Here is a 26,383-nt window from a genome sequence, read left to right as displayed (position 1 = left end):
GGTGTTTCATCCCAGAAAAGTCATGGGAACAGAGTGGCTGGGGTATTTCACCAGTTATACTGAAATCCAATTTGCTTCCTGCAGTGTTTGATGTTCAGGATTATGGCAAGATCATGGTGTTTCAGCTACATTTGAGTTCCTCAGACTTGATCTGAGTACCAGTGCAATTGGTGCTTGGGTGAAGTTGCTTTAGAACAGAGACAGACATGTGTGTCAGGATTCACATAAATTTCAAGCAAGTATTTATTTCTCCTTAAAATGCAGCAGCTCCTTCACAGAAAATTTGGACCGTGAATTAACTAATATTAAGATGCTGGGCACCTTTCTACTTGAAATGTTAAATTTTGCTTATATACAAACATAAAGGTTTATAGTCAGTATTGCAAGAGCCGATATAATGTTGTATCCTCCCTAATAAATTAATCAGATGCATAATATTAAGCTGCCTGAATACCCTGACTTCCTCAAATATTCATTGAGAATGTACAAATATTCACTTATTTACTTTTCTATATTTGTTAAGATAGTAATGCATGCTTCTTTGAAGGGAATATTGTTTAGAAAGTTGCTGGAGGATGTTTATTCCCTTGAGAATAGTTAGCAAAATAAAACAATAACATACTCCATTTAGAACTTTTTAAGAGAAAAATTGCATATAATAGGCTAATAATAATAGTTATTATACCTGCACTTATTTTGAGATCAACAAGTATCACAGTTTTAATAAAAGCATCCACAAAGTTTGTGTCTTGTGCAATATAAGATGCTAGCCAATTTGAATGTTCTGCTAGAACATTGTGATGTAAACAAAATTACAGAAAGCTTAAAGTGAATATCAACTTTTCAACACTTGCAGCAAAAAAATTGTATTAATTTGTTTTGCAGCAATCTTTATTAGAGACATTTCTAAATAATGGCATATATCTAGCTTGGTAGATAGTCATAGGGTTTTTTTTCAGGTTTTTTTATGAAATAAAACCAGTTACATTTGACAAAAGGAACTCTGATAGTTTTCAAAATAATATATTAATTCTGAATTAAATGCTTGTGCATATTTACCTCCGTGGACTTGGGTTTTGGCATGGATAGTTCCCACCTGTAGTTTGTAGAAATCTTTCTGTCGATTTTCTTTTTCCTACCATGTCTTTTCAAAACAGCTAAACCTAGTTCTGGAACTGTGGATGATGATCTTGGGGAGTGCAGGAGTTAGACAAGTCACAGCAGAGGTTTGTAACTTCTTTTAATTTGCTAATCCATGCATGGAACAACATTTCCAGCATTACCCAGAGATTAAGCCCCAGGGCCAAGGGCAGGGCCTCAATTTTAGTTTGCTAGTGATAGGCATACTGTGGTTAGAACTAGGTCTCTGCTGTGGACAATAGCAAGCCTTTTCAATTTAAATTTCAATAACGGTAGCAAAATATTAAACATGGAGAACATGAATTAGAAAAAACCCCAGCACTGTGTCTTTGCATTCAGTCATTCCCCTGGATAAAGTCTATGCTGTAATATTAGAGACCAAAAAATCGTTACTTTTGTCAGAAGTGAAAAGGAATATAGATGTATTATGGTAATTTTATGCAAAATATTTATGTCTGAGAGTGTGATTATTAATGAATAAAGAACAAAAAGATGATTTTTGTGTAGATGATTGCAGTAATGTTTAGCAATGTAATATTTACTGCACTTCAATACAATTTTTTGATAGGTTTTTGTTTACTCTGATGATTAACTGGTAATTCATTCAGATTAAGTTGGTGGTATTTAATGTAGGTCACAGAAGTAGCAATCACTTTATTTGTTGATAGTAAGTTTAAGAGACTAGAAAGATTTCTGGAGATGTAGATTCAAAATGTAGCAGTATTTTATATAACAAGTAGATATTAATTTTTGTAATACATCAAATCATCAAACATCTTAAGATTGGAGAAAACCTACATGGTAACATTCAGGTGTTGTTCTGTTTTTTTTTTTAAATTTTCAGTCATTTAAACTATTTTATTTGTTCATTTGTCTTTGAAGGAATATATAGATATATGGGCACATAGTTTCCTGAATTCATAACTTTCAGATTGGACTTGTGCAGTAATTCCCATGAGCAGCACGCAGTACAAGGTCAGACTAAATGCAAAAAGAAGAGCCATTTTTAATCACTGCCTTTGGTATTTATTGGAATAACACGTTCTGTAGTTGTCTATTACTGCTGTATGTATTACAAATATAATTGTGCAGTTAATTCCCCTCCAGTTCCTGTTTTTAAGAAGGTAGTGGAAATATTGCAATGTGCTTAGCCAAAAGGAAGCTGCACAAGTGTCTGCGCTGGGGTAGATGGTGCAGGGGTAATGATTCTTCAGAAGCTTAGCTAATAGGAAAGGCAAATTGAAGTCCAGACTAATGCACCCAGGAGGTGTTGAACTGTCAGTGTTCTGGAGAAATGCTGCATCTCAGGACAAAAGAGGCAAAGCAGGAATGTGCTGTTTGCCTTACAGAAGTGAAGCTTTTCTTTAAAGATGGAGGTCCTAGTTCTGCACATTTTGTATAGCCATGACTCATGTTACCTTTGCTGTGAGTTCTGTACATAAAAGGCTTGCAGAGTCTGACAGGCTCTGAGGCTTTGATTCCCTGAGCAAGGTAGAGGTAGGTAAGGCAAACCTTTGCTATTGGTGGGGTTTTTCCTCCTTTGTTTAGATTGACCCATTACACTCGCATCCTAAGAAATGTAGTGTTAAGTTCATCTGTGTACTTGATTTATTTCCCGTCCTTTTTTTTGGGAGCAATGATTGCGGGTTTTGTACATCTTTAACTTTGGGGTTGTTATGATGTACTGAAGTGGTAGAGGCTCATGGTAAATGGTATCAAGTACATCATATTGCTGCTTACAATACACTGAGTGCTTCACTACACTGAGGAATGGCCATTCAGAAAGGGTGTCTTGGAAACTGTAGGTCTCAATCCTTTGTTCACTTAAATACTTAGAGAACATAGTTCCCTAAGATCATCATAAATATTCCTATATCATATAAAATAACAATTTTCATTAAGAATAGCCCAAAAGGATGTTTTCAATCGTATTTTTCAATAATCAGTCACAGTTATAATTTCAAATAGAAATCAACTTTTATAAGGCTTCTGATTTTGGGGCAAGTGTCGACTTAGATCACAGAAAATATAAGGTATGTCCCTGGCATCAGTATACATGCTATTGCATGTTGCAGTTGTCATCTCTAAATCTATTTTTAAAGAGCCTAGAGTAAATACTCCAAGTTCAAAAAACCCTCAGTGTTTACAGACATTAGAATTTCCCTATGACTGTCTCAGTATTTTGGGAATAGAATAGCATTAAGCAGTGAAGCAACTCTAGAGTGGAGATTTATTTAAATAGCTTCTCAGGCCAGCTAAAGAGAGTTCCTTGTTGGCTTGTTGCATGAGTTGGGTGTTAAAACCTCTCTGACCACTTCATAATGATTATGAAGTAGTACCTATAATAACTAAGTTTTAGGTCAGACTCAGCAGAGACCATACTAAAACTTGTTTCCTTGCTTCTCATGTTTGAAAGGTAGTAGTGCAGCATGTGTGTGGTCTGAGTTTTTTGCAGACGTGATCTGCATTTAATCTGGGAAAATTAATTCCCTAAGCTGCTGGCAGGCAGCATGTACTTGTTAATTATTCAGGTGGATGACAAATGCAGAGCAGAGGTTCTCGCAAAGACAAAGTTTGTATGATGCATGTTTAGTAACTGATAGGCTTGACATTCTGTGGTGTCTTACTCAGTGCTAATCCTAATAAGCTGCCTGATGAGATGAACGCCTATCCTCCTGTCCTTTAGAGAGAGAAAACAGAGATTTGAAAGAACTTCATTATAGCAATAAATCCCATACTTTCTGTTATTCCCAGTGAAAAGAGATCTTGTCCAGATGAATAACACACACACAGAGAAAAAAGTCAGAATACTAGTGTAATACAGAGTATTGAAATTAATAGAAAGCTATTGTGACTGCCTCCACTTTAAAAGCAGCTGCAGTTGAACTTTATTGATAGGCCAAGTTTATGCTGGTTAATGCTCTTCAAAATCTTTGGCATTGTTCTACAAGTGATACAATCCTTTGGATGCATGATTTCACAAAGATTTGCAAGTTGCCAGAGAAGTAGACTGAAAATATTGCATTTTCTGTAGTTGTTTTCTGTGTTGTGGGTATTCCATCAGTCAGTTGCACCAGACAAGGGCAAGGGCCAAAAGTATTCATGGGCACTTGAAGCATTAATAACCAAGGGGCTGCCAGTGCAAATGGGTTCTGGATTTTTCCAAATGCTTTTATTATGTGTTAATTTCTCATGGCTTGTTTCACTCCTATATTTTTTATTAGAGGAGGAAGAAGGGTAATAGATCTAATTCCCCCACTGCATTGCAGAGCATCCAGCACCAATCCTGAGTGACACTTCTTAAATTATTCTAGGACACAATGACCAAAGATGCATCTTTTCCTCTGTTTACAGCTCTCTTCCATATGTCAGCTTTTTCTTGGGCATAACTGAAAGAATAAAAACTGGCTTTACTAACATTTTGCTATAAATTATAGGTACATAATTTCAAATACTGCAAGTTTTCTGTAACAATAAAATTTTCTACTGTATCTTAAAAAAAAAAAACAAATGTGGGGTAGAAGGTGCTGATGGAAGATTCCTGTATTCTATACTTCTGTGAAGCTTAAATTTGTTTGTCTTATCAATTGTATTTAATCATATCCTCTAGCTCAATTGAATATGAGGCTGGGGGAGGCGAGTCACTAGATTTATATAAAGGTGGCAGTGCTTAACTTCCCTCACATCCTCCCCCTTCTGCATGTGCTCCTATGGTGGGGGGAGAGAGGGGTACTTTAGGACCAGCTTCTGTCTGGTACATTGACAGAGACCTCTGATAAAAAGAGCTGTTCCTGCTTTCCAGACTCCCCTGAAGTATGGTGGATGCCTAATAGCAATCAGAGAACAATATTTAAATATTTGGAGAGGAATACTTTGTGGCTTATGAAGGTTAAAGCATTAAAGTAACATAAGGCACTTGTTTATCTTTGTAAAACACGTGGTGCATTGAATCCTAGCTCTGAGCAATCCTCCTGTCTTGAGGTGAAGGAAAATGTTAACTTAATTTACAAGCTAGCATAGTCCTGGGCATCTCCAGATTAGGGGCTTTTAATCAAATGAATTTGTAGCTAATAATTGAAACTAGTTTTCTGATGCTAACTGTGAAATTCAGCTGAAATCACCAAACTCATTTCCACGAGGGTTTAAGAGCTGGGTGAAATTAGAGTGTAGCAGAAAGGGCTTTCTTTTGTTCCACCAATTTATGTATGCTCTTTTCTTTTTCACTTGCACAAATTGTTGGGTATGGTGATTTCAGTTCTGAGACCACTAAACTTACTTCTGCTAAGATTTAAGTTTTGGCTGAAATCAGAGCATAAGGCTTTTGTTTGTTCCACTAATTTATGTATCTTCTTTCCATTTTTCCTGTACAAATTGTTAGGCATGGTGGTTTCATTGCTGAGACTTAATTTTACCTAGCAGAAAAATGCATTATGTACTGTGTAAGTAATTGGTGTCTGCAGAGTAATTTCATAAGGTGCTTGATTCATAATCCCATGTACTGAGTTACTCTTAGCAGAAAGAAGTTTAGACATTTGAGCCCCTATGGTTAAGCTCACATTTCAAAGGACAGCTCTTCCTCTTCGTGTCATTATCTCTTTCCTTTTTATTTGCAATTGAAAACAACATTGCATAGATTTAAATAGAAGAAATTGTAAAAAAAAAAAAGAAATAAAATTAAACATTAGTGTGCATTTTAGTGAGCATATGCAGAAACTGTTACTTGTTCCATGAACAAAATGCAAAACCTTGGTCACAAGTCATTAATATAAAGAATTCCTACTATACTCAAGCAAACTTTAAAAATAATGTATGTTGGGACAACCTCATTAAAATGTCACATACACACTTCAATAAACCTTACAAAATATAATATTTTAAGAATTCCCCATTAAACTGTCATGTATTTTTCCTGCATTTCCTTTGCTATTATTGCCTGATTACCAAGATATTTGTATGCTAATTGAAGCTTTTTTCTTCTAATTGTCCTTATTCCCACATTCATTTTGGGCAGAATCTGAGATGTGCATGAGAACCAAAGATTTATCTTGGTTTCTCTGAGGAAACTGTTTTTATCTGTGAGCTTCCAGAAGAGAATCTGCAGTGCCTCTGAACAGCATGTGCATTAGATGTAGTATTTCCAGAGAGACACAAATTTTACCCACAGGAAATGGTTTTTATCCCCTGATATATGCACAAATCTGTGACTTCATCCCCTTTGTAGCTTGGTACCAGGATCAGATACAGTGGTGGTGGAATGCTCCATGCCCTCCTTATTTTGTCTGCACTCATAGCTTATTATTAAATCAAAATTTTGGCAGCATTTTTACGAGGGCTATTCTAACATCTTAAGTTTTTCTTTAGACCAGCATTCTGGGACAGCATCTGGTTGCATGCTAAAATTGATTGACTTTAGGAGGCTAATTCTTTGTCTCATCTTCATTCTGCAAGGACATAATTATGTTCCTTCACCTCTAATTTTTTTTTTTTTTCAGTGAAGAAAAAATGAGTATGGGAAAAGACAAGAGAGGTATAGGGGAAGATCAGTTCTTCCTGCCATTGTGATGTTTCAGCTGGAAGCTCAGCTACCTCTATACAAAGTATAGTTTTTTGCAGAATGTTCTGAGTAGAAGCATACCTGATCACTCTTTTCTGACAGGAGGGGAATGAAACAGAGCTGAATTGGAGCTGGTGTTGCTTCTTTGACTCCTTGTTCCTTGAGCTGGAACAAAAATAATTTGTAGAAAACAGCATTGCTCAATTTACAAATGAAAAGTAGAGCCCTGTGTAAAGAAACACCCTACCAATTGCTCCAGCAGCCCTGTCTTTGATTGCAGAACTGAGCCACTTCTCTACCTCTTCTGTTTTTCAAGCTGTGCCTTCTGCCAAATCTAGAGAATGCAATTGGTACCTACAAACAGATCTAGAAGTGAGGCCAGATGTGTGGGACAGTTATCACAAGATGGCATACATTAATAGATGTACTAGATGAACACACCTTTTCCTCATGCCTTCCTGAGATGCAGCTATAGTGATAATCTTCAGAGCCTGTTACCCTGTTCCTCTCAGTGGAGTGCAGTGTGAAAGATCAGAATTGAGAAGAATGGACCATAAATGTGGCTTGAACTTGTAGGGCATGCAGCTGTACATGCACTTAATTCCCAAAGAGCTCCTGCTTCCTCAGCATAGGAATGCAGGCAGACTAAACCCGAGCTAGAAAGCAGCCAAGTCAGCAGTTAAAAAAAAAGGGGAGGAGGAGAGGGGAAGTGGGAGCAAACCAACCCCAACCCTAAAAAACCTGACCACCACACACTTAGTCTGAGTGTTAACTATGCTTAAGATAATGCTTGCATATGTCAGATGATGCTTGCATATCTCTGTGCCCATACTTTTACATCTCTCCCCAGACTGCTTGAAAGACAGCAATAGAAAGATAGTCTTTTGTTGAGTTCAATTAATGGAGGAAATACCCAGCTATTATCACAACATACTGCTGTGAGTTACCATGGCTTAAAGACTGAGTTTTCTTTTCTGGTTGCCAAGAATCCTCATGCCCAGGTCATCACTCCCAGCTTAAGGAATTGTTGGAAAGGAATCCTGGAAAAAAATAAGCAGATGATAAATAAAGCATAGAAGATACAGAAGCTTAGCGTTTTTCTAATTTCATTTGTGCTAAAACTTCACCCAAACCTTATAAAGCCAGAAATTGCTCACAATATAGCTCCTGCCTCGGTCACTAATGAGTTTAAGCATGTCTATCCTACCAGGTAACCAGCATTTTTTTACTGAGAGAGACTACTCAGCAGAATTGTCTTTTCACTTTGCTTGTTTGTTACCACCTTCCCAGATTAGGCAAACAGGAATGCAGCCACTCCTCTTATGAGGTCCCTGAAAACAGTAAAGTAACAAAAAAACCCCAAAGACTGATTATCATTCTAACAGCCTCTGCTTGTTTTTCAAAAACTTCTCACCAACAACAGCTCCTGTCAGGCTACACACTTCATGAGCTTTCTCATGGGAAAAATGGAAGGAATCAAGATTCAAATCCATTTCAAGCAAGGAAAGCAAGCTCTGAAATCAGATACTCAGTTGGATCAATTCTGAGCTATTGCAGTCAGATATTAAAAGTACTTTAATGGTAAATTCAGGTCATATAGGAAGGAATAAAAATTAGGTGGTGCACTCAATTAGGTCATGAAGTGAGGGAAATTAAGCCTTTGCATGTGTTGGACAGAATAAGTGAGTTAAACATTCCATTTGCATCAAACATCTTCGGGTATGTCAGCCATTCTTCCTGGGCTAGCAGAGTGAAAAATTTCAATACAGAAACACAGAATTATCAGTAGCTTGGAGTCATTGAGACTGACAAGAGTTTTTCTAGGTCCTCTCCTTTATTAACATGGAAAAGAATTTCAAAAATAACTCCTGATTTCAGCTACCCTGTATGTGCATGTATGAAATTAAGATCAATACAGCTCAACCTATTCCCACCGTGAAAGGGATTGGAGGTGAGCAGAGCAGGACTGTGCTTGTGGCTTCAAAATAAGCTTAGAAAAAAGCTTGTCTTCAGAAGAAAATAATTTGCCATCTTCAAATAACTTAAATTTTGTATGTGGATGGGACCCCTTTTTTTTTTGTTGACTTAGATCACAAGTATTCTTAATAGTTCTATGATGTGTTTTTTGATTATGATAGCAGTACTGGGTTTGGGAAACAAGGAAATACACTTCTCTTTCTAGCTAATTTTTTTGATTAAGGTTCTATAGAAATTGAAAGTCTAAACAAACACTGAAAAATTTCCTGGAATCACATAGTCAGCAGCTATATGGTGCTAAAATAACCCAACAGGGATAGAGGAGTTACATGGAATCACCTTGAAGAAGGTCTTGTCTAAGACTATGGTTAATATTGTTTGGGAAGAGCAGAAGGATAAACAGTGTCAGAGAAACAACAAAACCCCCCCACAGGCTCTCCTTTCTTGAGCTGCCAGTTCTGAGGAAGTCTTTCTCCATACATCCATTGATGATGGCAGGCAACAGATACCCAGTAATTTTATCTTGTCTTTTTTTACAGTGCCCAGTCTCACTGATGATCTAGGTATATAGCATAGCAAGTGATTCTGCTCCATGTATAACAAATGAATTAAATTAGGGGTTTCTTTAATTGTGTCTCAGCTCTTTTCCATTCTGAAGATTTCTCCCTCTCCTCAGGTTAATGGGAAGATGGCAGACACATGGGTTATGGTTGTGATTCACTGTTATCTCTGAGATCTGGTCTAATTGTTAAGAGAGAAACCTGTGTTGGCTAGGACAGGCAAATGTGTGACATATTTTACAGTAACATGCAAGGGTGGGACTGGTCCTTCTTAGGAAGTTCTCCTGTCCCAGTAAAAGTGAGCTTCCAATCCAACTACACCCAGGCTGTTTTTAGAGGGTACCTAATGTACCCTGACTGAGGGGAAAAAGGTACAAATATTAACAGGGCTGAAATTTGTTTCACATAATGTCTGCAGTGTTCACAACTATCTCATTCATTTCAAATGAAATTGTACAGGGAAAAAGAACCATAAAATGTTTCTCCCAAAATTTTCCCTTACTGATATATGTAATCTTTCTCAAGATTTCCTTTGTCATATTCATATGCATACTCTCAAATACTCCCATGTCCAATTCTGATTGCTTCATCTGCCAAAAGAAAGCCTATCTGTCCCCAGCATTACTGTGTCCCTAGCATTAAAATTCTTTCTTTAGTTGTTGAACTATCTTTTTTTTTTTTTAATTCCTAACCTGTGTGCAGATAAAGTCAGTCAATTTCTAATGTGTCTGTACAGATTTTCTAATGCAGCCTGGGATACCATCTGCCTTTTTTGCTGTAATTCCATATTGCTGGCTCATGTTCAACTTAGTGTCCACTACGATTCCTGGGTCCTTTTCTGCCAAGCTGCTTTCCAGCTGGGTGACTCCCAGTGTTATGTTGGTGCAGGAGTTTGCACTTCTTCCTAAACTTAATGAGGTTCCTGTCAGGCTGTCAAAGTTCCTCTGGATGTGACCCTCTGGTGTATCAGCCACTCCTCCCAGGTGTGGGAAGTGTCATTGGTCTCTGCTATCAGCATACTTGCTGAGGGTACACCCTGCTCCATCATCCAGATCATTGATGAAGATGTGAATTGTCTGAAGTTCCTTGCCTTTTTTGTTAGTCACATGTCCTTTCTCTTTGAGTTTCTTTCTCTGTAATCTAATTTCTCAGTTCAATCAGTTCAAACTTTTCATCTCTACCTTTAAGGATTACACCAGTTCTTTGTCCCTCTGTGTATCTGCTCTAATGGCAGTGCTGCCTTTCCTCTTGTTGCTAGCTCAGGCTGAGAACACTCACTTGTCTCCTCACACAAACACCTCTTGCATGAGAAATTCACTTCAACAAGCAAGTGCCAAAAAGAGCTGGCACACAGCTGGGCTACAATGATTTACTGACATCTTGGAAAATTGTTGCTGTCGAGGGTAATAGACTGGTGTTGTTTATAACAGTCAAACATGCCTGATAGGTTTTCCATAATAATTGGAAAGAGCATGATTAACCTTACCAGAGAAATTATGCTGTAGTAAGCAAAATATCTTCTCTCTGAGCTGACTTTAGCTAGAGGTGACTACCAGGGACAGCATTCTTCTTCAAGCAATCTGAAAAACCTCTTGAAAATTTGCTCAGAGATCTTTTTTGGTACCAACAGACATCAAGTATGTTAAGCATCAAACCTGCAGCTATTCAGGCCTCCCAAGATTTGTGTGAGTTAACTTGTTTAACTGTCTGATAGTAATCCTTTTGCTGTATTTGTCCTTTGTGCCTTGCCCCTCAGACCTGTGGCCAGCTATTCTTGGGAGGCAGGCATTCCTGCTTCAGTACCCTTATCCCAGATTTGTGTTTGCTTGATGATAGAAACAATTCCAACTGCAGCCTGTGCTTTGGCAGGATCAATGTGGATGTAGCACATGGATGTGCTACAGTTCAATGCCCTGGGGCAGAAGAGGGTGTCAGAAGTGAGATGCTTCTCTTAAGGGAGTATTAATGTCATTCAGCTGAATCCAAGCACCAGCACCCTGCTTCACAGGGGTGAGGTTTTGGTTTTGGATCTTGTGTGTGCGTGTGTGTGTCTTTGGTGGTGGGGGGAAACCATTCAAAGCACCTGCAGAATTAGTTCTTTTGGGAGGAATTGCCAGAGTGAAGGCAGGCATGAAAATTAACCTATCAGTGCTGCTAAATTCTGATGACTCCCATTGCAATTAATTTAGCAGGGAACAGAGCCTTCTCTTGGCTTCTATCTCTTCTTTATTTGGGACTCTATTTTCTAAAGGATGCTACTTCACACACACTGTTTATTTCTGCATGTCAAAGAAATTATGATTAAAATTCTGAATGCTCACAAATACAAAAATTTTTACCACATAAACATTCAGCTGTATAGGGGAAGATGTTATTTGTTCAGTGGGTGTTTTATAAAGAAGTTCTCTACCTTCAGAAGAAACTTCAAAGACAGCCAGGGACAAAATGTGACTGGGCAAAAGGAAGTTTTCCCCACAACAATAACATAGAATCAGTGTGAAAGTATGAGATAGGTTTATGGTTTTGGTTTTTTTTTGGTGGGTTTTTTTTTTTTTTTTTGGTAAATGAAGGGTATTAATGGCTTTCATATAACAGTCTCATGACAGCATGAGCTGTCAGCCTGTGGTGTAGGGCAAAGCTGCAGGCAGTACAGAAGGATGCAGGGCTTGCCAAGACTCTGACAGTGGCCTGGTAGTGTTGTGGCAGTATGAATTAACACACAACACAGCACTGGTATCATAAAGGTAGGCTTTGAGATAGTTTGGTTTTTTTGTGATAAAGTAGGGATATCTTCAAGTTTCACCGGAGTGTCAATGAGAGGCACATAGATCAGGACACACAGCAACCAGGGCTGGAAATGCTAAAGAAGAAACTGGTGGCAAAGTAATGGGACTTGAAAAACTGGAAGGAAAAATTGTATTTAAGCAGTATTCAGTGCTTATGAGATCCAGTCTGAATTGTTTTAAGGTTATGAAATTTTTAAGAAACATTTCCTGCAAATCTCCTGTTTTCTTAGTAAAAAGTATTTGTGTATAAGGCAAATTTCTGTCAGCTGTTGTATGACCAATTAGGACAGTGACTTTTAAACCAAAAGTATATATTTCCAGCAAAGATCTAGAATGAATAATCAAAAGCAGCTGTTCTTTGCTCAGCAGGAAAAGGTGAAACCTCCATGTAGAGAAATAGCTTTTTCCTATTGACTTACATTCTCATTACTGTGTTATAAGGTGTTCAAAATTAAAGTTACAAGACTGGCCTTCGATCAGGAGGAGTCTTTTGTGAGCATGCAGTGTGTATTCCCTCCCCAAGCTGGTCAGAGCAAAGACCATGATTCAGGCATGCAGTTCCCACCGTGCCAAGCAGACACCTCCACATTCTCAAGCTGGCCTTGGAGGCAACCAGATCTTAAATATCCCAGTGCTTGTAACAAGTGCTGTCCTGCAGGCAACTCATCTGAAGGATATATTTAACTTTGTGCCTGCTTCTGGAAAGCAACTTCATATTGGTTCTAGAGTGTTGTAAAAGCCAAGTGCTTCCAGGTGGCATCCAAAGATAGCTTAACTCCGAGTGCAGGGAAGGGCCTGAAGATGCTTGTCTGCCCAGCCATGTTTTAGCATGCATCCTTCCCATTGTACCACAATGGAATATCTTCCAGCTGGTCTTCAAAATACTTGCTTCACCTTTAATAGACCACATTTGCTCTGCCAAAAAATTTGACTTCTCTCTTGTCACTGATGTTGGGATATATATTCAGCAAAAGGATGGAGAAAAGAATGTACCATATTGCAAAAATATCTTTTTTTGTTTTCCATGTTTTCTTATTTCTATCTTTTTGAGACTTCTAGCAGCAAAAATTGTTTTATTGATATAGGGAATATTTTGTATTGTTTCTTTGAGGTTTGTTGGTTTGGGGTTTTTCAGACCAGCATTTATTTCATCTTAAGCTGCTTCTTCTGTTTCTGGGCAGGAAGCATTGGTTTGGGTGTTTGCTGAATGAGATGCTAAATCATAGATCTGACAGAAATGTATTCTGAAAAAAACAAAACTTAAAGGCTTATATAGTTAAAAAACTGTCTCAGCTAAGCTATAAAAAATAAGAAGTAACCATATTGTCTCCCAGCTATGTTATATTTGTGCTAATTTTGAGACCAAGTCAGCAAGGAGTTCAAAAGAGTGTGATATATTTAATTTCCTTTTGACTTGAACAGAAATTACACAAATAGTCTTTTGGTTCTTTTCTAAAACTACTATAATACCACAAACCAGAGCTGTTGCTTTTACAGTCTGAGTGCTAAATAGTAACTGGGTACATTACCAGACTTGGCAAGAGCTAATTATCTTTAGCTTTCAGTTATTAGACAAGTTTTAAGTTGCTACCATTGACAAAATGCCAATAATGTAGTCATATATCAGGCATCCTTTGTTCAGAGGAATGTCAATCAGAACCCACTCTGGAAATTACAAACTGGATGAGAGAAGCTGCTTTTGAATATAATTTGATAAAAATATAACATAGTAATAAGTATTGATTACCTAATCTAATTTATATTCATTAAAACCTTAAAAATATTTTAATAAAGGGTCAGATTGTTCTTTTGTGTAGAAATCCTTGATCAGGGTAAGAACCTTCCTAAAGAATCTTTGAGAGATTTTTTGCAGTTTGTACTAGGAACCTTTCAAATCATTCCACACCCTTTTCTTCACCTTATCCACCCAAGCCTCGCTTCTTGTTGACAGAGATTTGTAGCACTCATTCTGCTTCTTAGATGACTGATACATTCTCAAATTCCCTGGCAGCAAAGGCTGTGGAAGGCCGGGCTGGCAGTGTGTCGCTGGCTGTGCAGTGCTACGGGTTCAGTCAGCGTTTCTCTCCGGCTCTTTAGGTGAAGAGGAAAAGGTGTGTGTACTTTGTGCATCCGCAGGAAATGCCCGAGGATGTGACTATTAACAGAGATATGCTTAATTGGATTTTTAGAAAATACAGTGCTGGTCATTTGTGTTTAGAGTTCAGTCACATGAACTTCAGGTAAACACAGATATTAGAAGGGAAATATATCTGGTATTTTCACAGTGATGTGATTTTTATTTGTGTTTTTGTCACAACTGCATAGTTTGGTTCACAGTTTAGAAAACTTGATCTAGAGTCTGGCCACCAAAACATTTAAAGGGATAATCTGGTAAATTTGACCCCTTTTCTACTTGGCTTAATAACACATTACCTAGAGAAAATTAGCTGCATGATTATGGTTTAACAGGAATTAGTATTTGAAATCAGGGATTTAATTTGATTTTGTTTGATATGTGATACCATGACCTCTAGAGATTCAGTCATTTTAAAAGGCCACAATTTTGCTTCTTGCTCAGAAAACCCTTCCTGTAGAATGAAGTGTTTTGGATCACTACCCCAGAGAGGGCTCCTGCCACACCAGACACCAAAATGGTCATAGAACTGTAAAATAACCCTGGTCATCATCCTTAAATGCTATGTCTGCATATTCCATAGCCTCCCACACATTTTGTTTTGTTTCGAAACATGAGGCATGTTTTGAAACTATGACAGTTTAAACCAGTGTGTCAGTTATTTCTGTTCCTTTTGGGGGTTGACGAAGAGTTAGATTTCTGTGTGTGAGACAACTATTTAATCTACATCTTTAGTTAACTGAAGTGCTTTAATTTTTTTGCCCTTTGTTAGTGTTTGTTTAAATAATGCACATCCAATGTGCTTCAGATACCTTGCCTGTGCTTATGGCTTATAACAAAAACTACTTTGCATGTTACCTGCAAATCAAGTATTCTTACCTTGGTAAAAGAGTGAAATTCATCCTGCATACTGATTCCAAAGGCTTGCATATCTTCAAAACGCTGCCTAAACCTGCAAATAAACTGTAAGGATGTTTTTTAGTAGAACACAGGCATAAACTATGTACTACACCTCTGAACATGATTATTTTAACCTAGACATATACTGGCTTGATGCTATCCTCGTTGAAGCTGGAGGCTGAAATTTTTATTAGCTTCTGTAGATCAGATTCAATCCATGAGTGACTCTTGGCTGACACAGAGTAATTAGAAATGTTTCTGGGCTCGACTTGCAGGTCACTGTTGATGTTGGTGTTATGTGCACAACTTTAGTGTAGTTCACTGAGGCTGCGCTTAAGCTGGGTTTTAGACTGATGTACCAGGGAAACCCATGTAACAGTGAAGGTAGGGAAACAGTGCTAGCCAGAGGAAGGAGGTAGATCAGGTAATGGGGATCAGGACAGCCTCTTTCTATTTAATTTTATTTGCTGCTGTGAGCAAAATAAATATTTTTCCCAATTAATTTTTATAGCTACTCAGACCCACCCATCAGAAGGGCTGGATGGAAAGAAAATTTACAAGTAGGCTTAATTCCTTTCTAATGGAGTCTAGTTTGGGTTTGGTGCTGATAATACACACCGATGACAAGTAACCAAAACAGAAATCCAAGTGTTAATTCTCTGCAGCTGTTACTCGAGCCTAGCTTCCAGATGAATGGCATGTATGTTTTTATCCAGGTAGGGAATGTTGAAGGTGTGGTCCCTTTTCATAAGGGTCAGGCAGAGCATGGTCACTGAATGCTACCCCTTTAATAAAAGCTCAAAGTGCAATGCAAGTTCAGTAGGAATTAAACTACATAGTTTCTCTGAAAAGTTTTTCAAGACCTTGATTTGTTATCTTTCTCACTGTGTTTTCCAGTATCAGGTCATGGGGCATAATTGGCTATTGCTTCCCTTGTGAGCTTCACAGGCAGTTGTGCTGACAGCTCTCAAGTTGCCTCTGGGTCTGTCATAGAGTTAAGCTGCTGATGGGCTTTCTGTGCTGCTTACCAAGCTGCTGTGGATTTACCCACGCCTCCTCCTGAGCTGTGATATATGATTGAATTCCCATTTTTAAGTGGAGCACACTGAGATCTTATGACTTCTGTGCATCTATCACATCAGTGGATACAAGAGAAAAGATACTGCTATGCTTAGTGGCATTTAAGAGGTGGACGTGATGATCCTGGTGGGTCCCCTCCAATTCAGAACATTCTGTGATTCTGTAATTCTGTGCTCACTTTACTTATAGCATTTTGTAACAGTAGGGATTAAACAGAAAGAAATGGTTGGAATTAATGGTAAGCAGGTAAATGGCCTTACTCTTGAATTTTTTTTGCATTATTAGTATGGATAGTAAAACACCAGAGCTGAAGATGTTGTAAAAGTAAGATAGTAAAATGTTGATTATGGGGAAAACAAGGGAAAAAAATAAAGAAGAAAATAAATGCTGCAGTTGAATTTCATTGTGCAGAGAGAGCACTGAGTTAAATGGAAGGAAAAGTTAAGTGATTTGTAAATACAACTGTTTTTCTGGCACTAAAAAAATGTTTATGAGAGTTTTGTGATGTGCAAGTCTATAGGAGTCTTGAAAAATCAGTTTTGAAATAGCTATTAACATGTTTACAGTCCCATGTTGGTAGATTTTCATTTATTTGTTTGAAAAGAGTTCCCAACTGTATCAAATCTGCAACAAAGTGAATCACCAAGTGTAACCTCTGACTGTTTTTTTCAGGAGAAGGTACATTTAAAAAATGCTGTGACAAATCAATATAAAACTGTATGCAAAATTACAAGTACAAATAGAATGTTGTTCTTGACTGGTTTGCTTATATTGAAACAATATTATTTTATGTGAAGTAGGTGTAATAGAGCATTAGATTTGGAAACTCTGTGTTGAATATTATTTTTGACAGCCTTTTTTAGGGTCACTAAAATTCCAGTAATTCAGTACAGAATGGAAGTTGATTCCAGAGAAAAATTTAATATAGTCTGTTTGCCTGCCAGCTTCAACATAGTTTCTGAGTATTGAAATGGTTTGACACATTGAAATATAAAGTGCATTTGTCATATCTATTGGTGAAGTATTTTGTGTGATTGCTTCTAAGAAAATCCAAGCCAGAATAATACTTAATGTTAGTCTTCTATTTTACCCTTAAAAAAAAAAAAATAGAACAAAAATCCTTAGGGCATATAAACTATTCTTAGTAATGAAAATGCATATTCTTATCTGGTAATGTCATATTGATCCTTAACTCATTTCTGCTGTGCACTAGTTTTTTAGTGGTTTTATATAACACAGATATTATTTTGCAGGGATGAACAAGTGTTCTGTGAAGTGTTCCTCTCTTCCTGTCCTTGCACAAGCAGTTTGTCATTTTAATGCAAATACTTTTTGACTATCCTGAAGAGATATTAATTTGTGACCCCTGCAACATAAGTTCATGACTTTTTTTTTTCTCTTTGTTAAAACACCGGCCTTATAGATTACCTGCTCAAACAAGAGCAAGGAGAATCACAGACAGTGGGAACTATTACTTACCAAAAGGTCTTTATGCTAACACAAGGCTTGATTTAACTTCTGTGGACTTGGGTTCAGGTTCATGGTTCACATGGAGCTGCAGCAAGATGGTGAGGCTGGGGTGGGGTGTAAATAAACAGCTCTGGAGAGATGAGCACAAGCAGTAGGACAGCAGGAAGCCCATGCTCATGACTTGTCCATCTCTTGCATGGAGGCTTTGGAAGAATAATAGAAAGGTGTTTCATTAGTGTAGACGCCCAAATTCTCGGCACTGTTGCTGCTGACCATGGACTTAGCAATGCAATAGATTTTCAAGCCACCCAAAAAATGTGTATGGGGTGTTTGCATGCTAGAGTTCATGTTGTTTCAGGCAAGCTCTGATGCCTCTTTAAAGTGTCACAGGGTTTTCCCAGGGAGGACAATTGAGCAAAGCAGTTTCTTTTCTGGAGCTTGTGCCTAGGGACAGTCTTGATTGGTAAAAAAAGGTGTTTTTTTTAAGTCAATCTCCAAGAGGCAAAATTGACAAGGAAAACACTGTAAACATTGTGCACTTTCACACATACTCTGGCCCTTTGATAACTTGGTGGCATTATCTGCATTAAGTTTGCCTATTGCTTGCCAGGTGATGGTATTTTTTCTACTGTTTTAGTGGTCTTCCATCAGTCTCAGTATAGTATTCCAACTTCAAGTATTCCCAAGCAGTGTGTCTCTATTAGCGATGCATTCTAGCAAAAATATTTGCTGTTTTTTTTTGGTTTTTTTTTTTTTTTCCTGCATACGAAGGCAGGTCTCTTGGACCATTAATACATTTTTATATAGAAAGATACTATTTGAATGATCTGACCCAAATGTTTTTACTTATAATATTAAAACAGGAATATTTTTGGTAGATTTTAAAAACTACACACACTTTAGAGTGAGCCTTAGTACAAATGGACAAAACTTTAAACGAATTTGAAGATTCAAATTGCTTGCCCACTTTGTGTGGAGGATTTAGATTAAAAAAATTACAACCAGAAACATACTTACTCATTGTTAAACATCTCTGTTGCAATATAGGAAGCATATTGAACAGTGAACTATGTATTTTGGAGTGACTGGGACCATGACAGGGAAACTTCAAATGAAACTTGGTGGACCTTTTTGTTGTAGATTTGGAAATAAGTCCAGAAGGCTGAGCTTAATATAACATGTGGCAGGTGGCCTGCATTTGCCTGGAGAATTCCTCTAGGGCAAGACAGCTCAGCAAACACATAAATCCTTTTTTCTCTGTTATCTAGTAGCACACTTAGTTGCCATGGGAATTATATTTATGCAGCAGATCCTCTGCAGTTCAGTTTGTGCCTAAAGTTTAACTGTACAGCTGTTACCGTAAATACTACATGGCAATATTTTCAAAACACAGCACCTTTGCACAAGAAGAACACGCCTTCTATTATTGATTTTGTTATGTTATGAAAATACCATTTTGATTACACTAGGATCATGTTTTGCCAAAAGCTTCATAAGTGGTTTAAAGTATACTTCATGCACAGCTCTTTCTAATATTTAGTTATTTATTTATTTAAAAAAGAAGATGCTGGATTTACCTGAAGAGTATATTACAGCCAGTGAAATTTGGTAAATTGCAAGACAGAACTTCATATAAATACAAAGTGCATATACAGTTTTCTGCTTACTTTCAGCCTGTATGTAATAAAATATTAATGTATATTTTATTTTAGATGGTTTTTGTTTATTTGTAGTTGTGCTTTGCTCAGCAAAGATGTGAAGAGTTTTGAATTCATTGGCTCTGGTCTGATTATTAGAAACAATTTTGTTTTAATCCTGATTTGTGCAACAACATATAAATCATCAAAGTTTTTGTGCATAAACAGCATAGGTTTATGAAAAAGAGAATTTGTGCTTTTTTAGGAATGAATGGATTAACCAACACAGTGTGTATATTGACCCATTCTCTGTAACCTGCAGGTTGCAGAGTATATTAACTTATGGAATTAAAATTCTAGTGCTGAAATTTAGCAGTATCTTGGTATAAATTGGAAATTGTCTGCTTTATATAAATGGCATATTTAGTCTTGCCAAAGAATTGTGGACAAAGTATTCTGAAGTATTTTACATACTTAGTACTTTTACATACTTTAGTAGTTTACATAAATGTAATTGTGATAAAATCACAAAATTAAGGCTTCAAGACCGAATTTTGTGTTAGGTTTTTATGAAGATTTTTTTGACACAAATTGTACTGGTTTAATGTCAAACTATGTTCCTGCAATAATAGTTATTAAACAAGATTCCTGCTATGTGCACACAAATTCCAGGTGTTTGCTCTTTCACTATAAACTGACTGAATATCCAGAAAATAAATTTCAGGAAGATAAATAGAATAAGTACTTTAAACAGCAGCTGTCTGGACATCATGAGTTTGCTGTTCTAGTGGAATTTTATTTTTCTTCTTTTATTATTCTTTATTTTTCTTCTTTTGCTCTTATTTATGATACCGGAGAACAAAAAAACCTCTACCTGCCCAAATTTCGCTTGAAACTTATTCTCTGTCAAGCCAGACTGAGTGGCAAACACCTCTAACATAACCATGCACTTCTCTTCCTTCTTTACCAGTAAACACTGAAAAGTAGATGAGAAGAAAAAAAAGCATATATTTCCTAGCAGTGTTACTCATTGCCTGTGAGAAAGAGTTTATTGTCTGACTGACTGATGGATGGTGTGTGAACAAAGCCTGGTCAGGAAATTTTCCTGGCCAGGATTTGAGACCAGCTCAGTTTTATTTCCCTCCAGTACTATTGATTGCTAGAGATCTGATATGGAGGAGTAGGTCTACAGTCCTAGAGGATTGGAACTCTATCTTTTGTATCATTCTCAAAGTGTTTTACTGGACTTAATGTCTTTAAGGAAATTGTGTCTTGTTTAAGAGCTCACTAAGTTGATATGCAAACACCTATAGCCACACTGTCTGTAGCAGCCTGAATCTTACTTTCTGCTGTGACACATGAGATCATATGGAGTATGAGAATAGACTCTTCTTTCTTTAATACTGACAGAGATGTCATCTGTGACCTTGCTCACATCCAAGGTGCTCCTTGGATGTGTCTATGCAAGAATAAGCCTGAATGTTACTCAGGAGCAGCATTTATAGTGGACTGGAAAATGAAAGGTAGTGAGGATCTAAACTTAAAACATTCACACACGAGGTATGTTGATTGGTCCTGTCTTTTCATAGCTTTAAGACTTCTCTAAAAAGGCCCTTTCCTCCTTTTCAGATGATGGAGGTTGACAAAAATTTCTGACCTCAGTGAAAACTCATTTATATGGCATATTCAAAGAAGATTGAAAGATTAGTTGATTCATATTGCAAGACTACCTTCATAGGGCAAAAACCTGGGGCGCTGCTGTTGCTATTAAAGAGCAGGCAATGATAACAGGAGCTCATGTCTGGTAGCTGAAACCTGATGTGTTCAACAGAGAAACCTGGCATTTGTGGGGAATTATGCTGAGAAAATGGTGGGCTTGACATCTGTAGATGTCTTCAGATTTAGATTAGCTAATTTTTTATAGGATACATGTTAACCAACAGAGTCAGTGGTTTCAATAGAGAAGTTCAGAAGCTATCAGCTGAAACTCAGTGATTGATTATGTAAGAGGCCAAAAGTAGATAACATAACACGTCTTTCTTGTTCGAAATTCCATTATCAATGACCCTCTAAGGGATAAACTATATTATTTTTTCTTCCATGGTTGTAGTTTCTATTAAATGTGATCTGAACACAGAAGAGGGGAAACTTCTTCCTTTACATGCTGCAGAGGGAGCATACTAAATTTCCAGTAATTCCTGTACTGAATTCCCTGAACTCCCATCTCTGATAAATGTTTCCATGAAATTTCCAGACCAAAGCAAGAGGTGTACGTATTGCTTTCTCTACATGAAAAAGGACAGGCTTTTTCATAAATAACACAGATTTTTCTATCTGATACTTTTGGAAATTTCTTTGACAGAATTCACAACTTTAACTGGACATTCAGGAATTGCAAGTCATTAGATGCCTAATTAGACTGCCTAGAGTACAGAAATACTTATATGCATAATAATGGAATACTGTTATTGCTCAGACAACTTAGTGTTTCCTATCTAGAGTTTTTAATCATAGAATTAGAAAATAGTTTGGGTTGAAAGGGACGCACTTAAAAGTCGCATGTTTCAAGCTCCCTGCATTGAGCAGGAATATCTACATTTAGTTTTTTAGATTAGTGGTGTTAGTGTTGCTTTTAGAAGAGATGGTGAGACAGAAAGTGAAAAATAATTGAAATATCTATGTCCAGTACTGGACTGGAGCCTGCACAAAAGATGAAGGACTATTCACATAAGCAGGACATGGCAGAATGGCTTTAAAGTGAAAGAAAGTATGTTAGCATTAGATTCTAGGAAAAAAATATTTGCTGTGGGAGTGGTGAGGCACTGGAACAGATTGCCCAGAGGGGCTGTGGCTGCCCCATCCCTGGAAATGTTCAAATCCAGGTTACATGGAGCTCTGAGCAACCTGTTCTAGTGGAAGGTGTCCCAGCCCATGGTGGGCAGGGAGGACCTAGATGATTTTAAAGGTGCCTTTGAACCCAGTGACCTCATGACAAATCATATGATTCTATATGAAGATATTTATGCTTCATCTCACTCCTGTCTTAACACTTGCTTTCCTCATAGTATGCAGCTTCATACCTAAAATAAAGGGATTTCAAATGCTGTTTGCTCCCTATGGAATGGCACATCCTTTTTCTCTTCAGGTATTTGTAGTTGATGGAGTACAGATATGCTATGCTAGATTAGTCAGAGAGAATATAAAATTAGGATCAGGGTGCCCAGAGCAACAGAAGGTTTCACACCATTCTGCTCTAGCAGACCCAAAGAACCAGTGATAAACCCTGGGGGTAATGCTGGCTGGAAATATTAATTGCTTCTACACATAAACTCGTAAAGGAGATACAAAGAGGAAAAACTGTGAGGAGAGAGTAGCTTTGGATTCTAGATCCTGTAAGCCATCCTGAAACAGAAGTGAACAAAGTCACATCAGCAGGCTTGCACCCTTCCTGCCTTTCCTGAGCTCAGCAACAATCTCTGGTGTTGACTACACATGAATGCTGTCTCCAGTACAGGTTCCTGTACTGGTCCAGATGCCAGTTATTGCTTTTTTAGTGCTAGTAGCTAACAGAAGACACCAAAATTTCAAAGGATTTTTCATTTTTATATGAATGGGTTTTATAATCCCAGTGCTTGAAATAGGAAAAATATATGGAAAAACCTGCAAGTCAGCAGCATGCATGGGAAGTAGGAAAGGGAATACAAGTGGATGTGATGTAACTCTGTCAAAAAAACTGTGCCAGTCCTCTTCTTCAAAACCTGTGTACTCCATTTATTTTCATGTATATTCCCCCCCCCCCCCCCCCCACATTTTCTCTCTCCCTTACTAGAGCTCTGTGTCAAACTTAACTGCACGTTTTACAAAGACAAAAGTTAGTCTCCCTGTGGGACAATGAGAATGAGGGACAGATAATGAAACCTTTTTTCTTGTGGCTCTTGATCACTTAAGGCACTGCAGATGACCTGGCCTTCAGTCAGAAGAGGTAGAAAGATTCCTTGAGGATTAGATTGTGTGAAATCTGAGCCACATCCTTACTTGACTGGAAGCTGCTGGTTGCTCCTGGAATTGTGTTTGGTGTTGGTTGTTCAAGTGCAGCTGCTCTCTCTTAAGAACTGGGTTTTGTCCCCTTGTGTTTCATGTTTTTACTTTTTTGAGTAATCATCTTTTCTTGCTCTCAAGAACCTGAAGCTCAGTCTTCTAATTTTTCTCTTCAACAAATTGTTTGAGAAAACCAAGTAGTGTTCTGCCAAGTAGATAGGGCATTTTTCCCACTAGTTTGTTGCCCAGAGAGACTGAGAACAATTACTTTCAGTTTTACTTATCACCACTTTGGTGATAGACAGGAAGACAAATACTTTGAAACCTACTCTTACCACTTGAAACTGTCTTTGAAAGGCTCAAGTATGCTTTTTATATTAAAAAAAAATCAAGTATAATACAATTTTGCCTGTTGTCTTATCTTGGAAATATCTAAATTTTATTTTTTAGTAAGGAAAAGTATTACTTTACTAAATTCTCTGATTTTCAGTATCTTTCAGTAAGGTAGAAGAGAAATGCTGAGTATGTGCATCAGAATTTTTTTTATGTTTTCCATTTTAAGCTTTTGATTTACTAGTATAATTTTATGGGGTTTTTTTTGTCATGTGTGTCTTATGGTCTGTCAAATACTGTTTAACTGAAAATTGTACCTGTCATCATCAGGGTTTTTTTTAAATAATAGTTACTTTTCTTAAAGTTTCTTATATATAGTTGCCAGATTTGATGGTTTGGATTTTTTTCTTCCTTTTTTTTTTCTTGGTTAGTTTTGTATTCTTGAACTCTTTGCTTTTGACAGTACACTCAAGGATTTTGACTGAGAAGACAATTTGGCATCTAAGAGATGAAGCTTGTGCATTATTTGAAGGTTGAACACTTTAAGGAATGTGTAAGACTCTGCAGGGAGCTCCCTGAAACACCAAGGAGTCCCCTCCCACAGGTGCTCTGTTCCTCCTGGTGTAAATCACTGGGAGATTCTGTGCCTGCTTCTGAGACTAACAGACATGCAACTTTTCTTAGTTCCATATACTAATTGACAAGCATGTACATTTTATAAATATATGCTGAGTAATTATATAAATCATACAATGTTTAGAATGTTTCACCTACTGGTGGCAGTCCTGCTATCAGATAGGATGAGAAATAGTAGCCATATATCAACAACAGAAGAAAAAAAGGCTTCAGTGTGTTTTTTATCTACCTTGTTCCTTTACTTTGTTCGTTGAACATAAAATGTTTTGAGGCTGTAGACTTGAGTTATTGATGCCTGTAGAAACTTACTGAATAATTTGTGCAGGAATTGTTTATTCTGAAAATGCAACAGTATTATCAACCATTTTTAGAAGAGGACTTGGGTTTTTCTTTTTATTTCTTCCATAAAGTGAGCTTGTTGGAGAAAGGCCAATGCTTCCTTTTCTTCCGTTGAACTCATCCCCCAAATCTCACATTTTGATACGAGGGGAGTGTTCTAATTAACTATGAAGGAATCTAGGTGGCTTTAAAATTAGCACTTAAAATATCATTCAAGATCTTCCCTACTAAGAGTTTCATCCTGTATAGTTATATTTTAATGTTGTTTGCATGGTTGATGGTGCACAACAGGACAGAATATGGAACAATATGTGGCCTTGTTACCACTTTGTAGATCTCAGTGGAGTTTGAAGTTGCTGAGAGTTGAGGGCCCCATATCTGCACTGTTTTCTCACTTGTACAGCTGTTGCTAGCTGCTTCCTTTTCATGTGGAAAAATGGAGATTTAAAAATTTACATAATCTGATCTACAGTCTGTACAAACAGAATTTCAGATGCTAATTTTCACTTGTGTGCTAATCAAAGGTTTTGAAAAGGCAATGTTAGTGTATTATTAATAACTTTAAAGTACATCCTGTTTATGAGGTAATAACCTTCTGTCATGGGCTGAATTGACTTTGAGTTTAACTACCTCAGAATTTGTTTAATACTGAGTTAATCAACCTTACAGTTGTTGTGAAGTTTTAGGTTTGCGGTTTGTACTTTTGAGCTAAGCTTCAAAAGTACAAACTAGCAAATTATGGATATGCCATAAGAAAATAAATATATGTAATATATTTTTGAAAACCCTCAACCTATACTATCAAAATTCACTTGAAAAATCATATTTTATGATTGTTTCCTTTTAAAAAATCCCTATTGCTTTCCAGTTTTAGTTTTCTTGCTCAGCATTAGCTCTGAGAAAGGGAAGTAAGAGAAGGAAGTGACAATATAGAGACATATGTGTGGGTCTGTACAGCCTTAGACACACAGTGTTTATTTGATCTGAACTACTATAAAGAGTAACTTAATACATTTATAGTAGTGATGGGTACCAGAAATACTTCTGTCTTATTTGAAACTGGAGTGCATGTTACACAATGCCAAGAGGGCATAGCCCTGTCCATTTATTATCTATTTACATAACTAGCTCAAGTGGTAGTGATTTAATCCATGGAAGTTAGTTACATCAATTTCAACTAAAAATAATATTTTAATAACAATTTCTGAAGCAACTTTAGGTATTTAGCAGTTCAAAATAAAAATAATTTTGATGTTTTCTGTATTTTGAAGAGAACTGCTTTCTAGGATAACAACTGGATCTACCATCACTGCTGTCAAATGAGACAATGCAGCCAAAGTCTATTTTAAAAATTGGATTTAGGTGTGGTTTTTAACAACTTTTTATTTATTCAAGGCTGATTATTCCAACTTCAGTAGACTGTTCTGAAGTTTGTAATCTTGTCATCTGGTTACTTCAGATGAAGTACCTTATGAAATCACGGGCAGTATCCTAGACTGGCTTATAAATACTGTAAAGTGCAGAGGAATTTTTGGTAAGCTTCATAAGCTGTAAGAACAGGACACTTGAGGATAGCAAAGTTCTCTGTTGTGTCATTGAATATTAATTGCTTAAAATTATTTCAGTATGGACTAAATACACACTTCAGAAGTTCATACCTAGCCATAGTGGTGAGGAAGCTCCATTTATCTATTCCTAAAATGTTAATTTAAGAACAGATACATTCTATAACAGGTCTGCAACAGAAAGGTGGGAGGAGGAAATAAGTAGTTTTGGACAGCTGTGTGACTAAACAAAGT

At 37.1% G+C, this 26,383-nt stretch overlaps 1 protein-coding gene across 4 annotated transcripts in view; it reads left to right on the top strand.

Annotated features, from left to right (window-relative positions):
- The window catches only part of NPAS3 (neuronal PAS domain protein 3), a 593,897-nt gene that overhangs the window by 106,825 nt on the left and 460,689 nt on the right, over window positions 1-26,383 (top strand). The window lies entirely within an intron of this gene.

This window comes from Agelaius tricolor, unplaced genomic scaffold (genome assembly GCF_023055355.1).
Source record: "Agelaius tricolor isolate 1412-34295 unplaced genomic scaffold, bAgeTri1.0.p SCAF_5, whole genome shotgun sequence".
Taxonomy (NCBI): domain Eukaryota; kingdom Metazoa; phylum Chordata; class Aves; order Passeriformes; family Icteridae; genus Agelaius; species Agelaius tricolor.
Note: the sequence above shows the minus strand (reverse complement) of the source record. Positions and strands in the feature narration are given on the sequence as shown.